We start from the raw sequence: 5231 nt of genomic DNA, 5'->3' as shown, positions 1-5231 counted from the left end.
TCAAGCCCATCATCTCTTAAGTGTGAAGAAGAGGTGTGGACTAGAGGGGTGGCTAAAACAGTAGATTGTTGGCTTTGCAAGTGCAAGGCCCTGAGATCAAATGCCATTCCCACCAAAAAATGTGAAATACATCTTTATTGGTAGCATTAAACAAGACACTAATGAACATCAAGTACAAGTTGATTTTGTAAAGGACAGCAAAAAAATGAAGTTCCTGAAATCATACATTGTGATGTAATGCAAAGAGGAAGTTTGGTTTTGTAAGCTTTCGTGATAGTGACATCAGGGATAAAATTTCAGAAATATCATATTTTATGCTGGTCTGGTGGCTCATGCCTGTAATCTCACCTATTAAACAGACGAAGACCAGGAAGATCATGTTTTGAGACCTGGGCAAAAAGGTTTTGCAACCTAATATCAGTCAGTAACTGTTCATAATAGTATTTGCAAATAATTCTACCTACACTGGAGGCATCAGTGGGAGGAGGATATTCTGAGGCAGCCATGGGCAAAATGGGAGACCCTATCTAAAAAATATCTAAAATAGCACTAAAGAGCTAGGAGTCTGATTTGAATGTTAGAAGGGTGGCTAAGAAAGTACAAGTCCCTGTGTTCAAAGCACATGACTGTCAAACATATCTTAATAAAAAAATAACATATAATAAATTGTCATTTGTGTGATATAAGTAAAGCCCTGTCAAAGCAACATTTGTTTAGTTAGTTTTTCATTCATCCAAATACATTGAATTTTTTTCTGGAAACTTTGAGAATGGTCATGAATTTTTCTGTTGGTAATGATAGTTGTGGTCAATGAGGAAAATTCAATGTCATGGTGGTTTTGGTGGAAGCCATGGTGGTGGTTGGTATAGTGGCAGTGGGGATGGCTACAATTGATTTGGTAATGCAAGAAACAATTTTAGTGGTGTTTTAATCTAGCTTAGTCTGGCAGTTACAATACAACTTCACATTTGAGCAAGTGGGTAAGAAAGTTGGAGGAACAAATGGTGACCCTGTGGTGCTTGTGGCCAATATTTTGGAAAATCATGAAACCCAGGTTGTGATGATGGTCTAGAAATAGCAGGCACTATGGCAGGGGCTGACCACCCTAATTACTTCCAGGAAACAAAGTTTAGCTGGAGAGTAGTGGCAGAGAAGGGACAGAGAAGCCACAGTTTTATATAGATTTGTGGTTTCAGTTTATAAATTGGTAGCAGAGCCCAACTGCAGAAAGAAGACATGTTTAGGTTTTCTCTTTCTTTTTTACAATCTCAGGATTAATTATGGACTGTATCTTTGCTTGGTAAGCTTGTTACCACATGGTCCACACAGCCAGACCAGAAGACATATTTTAGACCATAGTCTGTGCATGGGTAAAAGGACTTGAGGACTGTATTTGTGACTTACTGTGTAAGATGTTCTTCAGTTTCTGCCTTGTGGAAAGTGTAAAGCATTCCAATGAGAGGTTTTATTTGTACTTTTGTTGTGCTCCCATGCTATATTGATAGTTGGCCTCAACCCCAGACATGTGTCAACACATATGACTCCCTGTATCACATTTAAATGCACTTTTGTATTCAGATATCTGCCCCATAACATATAAATGCATTTGAATAAGTATATGCAATGAGCTTGGAACCAAAGTGTTTGAGATTTAATTATCATTATTATTTTTAGTAGCACTAAGGTTTGAACTCAAGACATTCACCTTGAACCACTCCACCACCCCTATTTTTGTGATGGGATTTTTTGAGATAGGGTCGCACAAACTATTTTGAACCATGTTTCCCTAATCTCTGCCTCCTGATTAGCTAGGATTACAGGCATGAGCCACCAGCACCCAGCTCATTTTGTTTTTCTTCATTTGTTTTGAGCAAATCCTGAGCAGGAGCTCAGTAACTCACATTGGCCTAAGGTTTTGACCATCTTTCCTCAGTCTACAAATGCCAGATTATACCTATGCAGCACCATGCCTGCTTTCACATTAGCATGTATTTCTTTGATTAGTATTTCTAATCAAATTTACATTTTAGGTAAACTTATGAGTTTGATAGAATATTGGAGATACACATATTTATTGTCAAAAACTGATATGGCAATAATATCAAGAAATTAAGAAAACAGTTACATCAAAAAATAGGAACCTCACTCCAAATAAAATATTTACATTAATTTCACAGATAATTTACAAAAAAGTTGTGAAACCAAATGATAGGGTACAAAAAAAATAAAGAATGAGAGAAGAACAAGGAGTAGGAAGGAACAAGGATGGAGGCGAGGAAGCAAAAATAGATGAAGGGCAAAAGCAAATAACAACAATTGAAAAAAGGGATGGTAGTATAAGCCTTTGATTCTACACTTGGAAAGGATCAGTCATTAGTCTCAGAAGTTCCAGGTAAGTGAAAGACCTCATGATTTCCCTCATGTGTGGAATATAGACTTAATAGAAATAAAGCAATGTAATAAAAACCAGATTAAGCCAAGTGAAGTCACCTATGATGCATGGAGAATAAAAGGAGAAAGTTAAGAAGGTGAGTGAGGTTTATGTACATCCTATACAACAAGGAATGTAGAATTTTTAAGCCTGTGGAAATCATCATTAGGGGATTAAGCTAGAAAGGAGAAAGATAGAGAAGATAAACCCTTTCAGGTTATAATAGATATATTCATGGAAATGTCACAAGAAAATCCCCTGTACAGCTGTCATAAACAAAAATATCACCCTTTTCTCATGTGCAAAATCGAAAACAGGAGGGCAGTACAGGTCCTGTTTGGGTGATTGCTACTAGTAGGTTGGAGGAGGATGAGGTGAGAGAATGAAGAATGTTGAATGTGGTGCAACATTGTGTATACTCATATGTAAATTGAAAATGAGACCCATTGAATGGGGGTAGTGGGATAAAGAATGACAGTGAGGGTGAACTCAAAGATGATATATTGTGAGAACCTTTATAAGTGTCACAAGGTACCCCCAGGAGAACAATAATTAAAATGAAGAAAAAAATCAAGTCTTCCAATGCATGAAAAAGGGGAAAAATATATCAAGCTTTTGAAATCAAGAAAAACAAAGTGTTACAAGACAGAGCTAATGCCAGTAGCTCACACCTGTCATTCTAGGGATTAGGAGGATTGAGAGTCAAAGCCAACTCAGGCAGAGTTTGCAAGACCCTATCCTGAACTACCCAACACAAGAGGACTATTGGAGTGGCTCAAGTGGAAGATTGCCTGAGTAGAAGTATGAAACTCTTGAGTTCACACCCCAGCAAAACTGAAAAAAAAATCCATAAAAAGAAGAGTTCAAGGACAGCCAGGGGTACATAGTGAAACCATGAACTAAATATATATATCCTTGAGGTTGAGAATATAGCTCAGTTGTACACTGCTGGCTTAGTATGCCATGGTTTCTATTCTATTACCAAAATATTTACATGGTTTCTATTCTAATTACCAAAATATTTGCATGAAATGACACAGTGTGGTCTAGTAAGGATAAGCAGGGACAGAGTAGCATGGGCAAGGTGCACCTGCAACAAGGATTCTCAACCTCAGCACTAGCAACATTTGGGGCTGGATATTTCCTTGCTGTGGGGACGTCCTGTGCATGGCATGAAACTTAGCAATATCCTTGGCATCTACCCACTGGATGCCACTAATCTTGCTCCTGAATCATATCATGACAATTGGAAATGTCGCCACACAAAACAGCATGTTCCCTAGAGACCAGAATCAGCAATGAGAGAAAATCCCTGAAAGAAAAGTTGCAGTCAGATATATGCCCAACAAAACAGAAGGCACAGAGAAGGGGCAAAGGGCCCAGGGAGCCTTCCAAGCTGGAGGACTCTCTTCTCATCAGTGCTCCACCACAACCCCCCACTGGATGACTTTACACAGTTTACTCCCATTCTGTCTTTTTATGCTGTTCCTCATGGTGCTCTCCACTTTGGCTGCCTTCCCAGAAGGGGCCAGAAGAGGCGCAAACTCTGCTAGTTGATATCGTCCAGTGTTACCTGCACTAAGGTGAAGGGATCAGACCAAGGGGCTCCTTGAACTTAATGTCTGTGATTTTTTCTACTGGGCTCTTCTCCATGAAGCATCCCCATGGTACTCTTTGCAAGCAAGCCTGGAACAGAAGTGCTTGTCCCCGTGTCTTCAGAGGTCAGGAGTCTTACTGTCATTTAGAAATGCAGCCTCCACTCTCTCATCCACTACATAGCATAGGCTCCCTGCCATTCTCTTTCCCCAGGGAAACTTTATTGCTCAGGGTGAGGAACTCCAACTTCCAAAGTAACAGGCATAGAAAGAGATTCTTTAGCCAATGGAGTTCAAGGTAGGGGAAGAAGGAGGGTAGAAACTGGGAGAGAAATCAGAAGTGATCCTTGATTCAGGACAATTTGCTTTGGGTGTGGAAGATGGTTTCTCTTGGGCAATGTATATTCTCAGTGTCTTCTGGAAAACTCCACAGCCTGCCTGTCTCCTTCATCAAGTTCTACCTTATCATCCTGCCCTGATTATGAAGCCAGGTATTCTGACATGATTGATGTATTTTCTATAATCAAATAAAAGTAAAGCCACTTATCTGTGTGTGGGTATTATATTCCAAAGAGCCCCAGGGGATTCCTCAAACAGTGGATCACATTGAACTCGGTATATATTCTGCTTTTCCATCTATCTATCTATCTTTCTATACATGTCTACATATCTATATCTATCTATACAGATATATGTATGTGTATATATAGACATGTAATATTTTACAATTTATGCACATTAAGGAATCCACCAAGTCCAGGGTGATGAGTAATTGAGTTTATCAGGGGTTACACAGACTGGTGAACAACTTATAGGCAGCAACCACATCCCACAGCATTAATGTTATATGTCTCTATGTTTACAACATAATTCATGCAACACTGACCTTACACTGCCATATTGTGGCAAAATAAGCAGTTACTGACTCAGATAAATCAAGCACAGATAAAAATAGTTTCTAGCAAAACTATTGATAGTATCTAGCAATAGATTCTAGTATTCACATAACCATATGCTGGATGCTACTGATCTCAGCAAACATTCTCACACTGTGGAAAGACCAACTTTAATTTTTTATTTGGCAGGAATGTATTTTAACTCAGAGCTTCCACTGGCTTTGCAGGTATTCTTCCTCTTGAGCCCCATCCTCAGCCCAGATGTATTCTATTTTCTTCAGTCTGGCACAAAGCCTCAATACACAGAAG

This window comes from Castor canadensis, chromosome 14, assembly GCF_047511655.1.
Source record: "Castor canadensis chromosome 14, mCasCan1.hap1v2, whole genome shotgun sequence".
Classification (NCBI taxonomy): domain Eukaryota; kingdom Metazoa; phylum Chordata; class Mammalia; order Rodentia; family Castoridae; genus Castor; species Castor canadensis.
Note: the sequence above shows the minus strand (reverse complement) of the source record.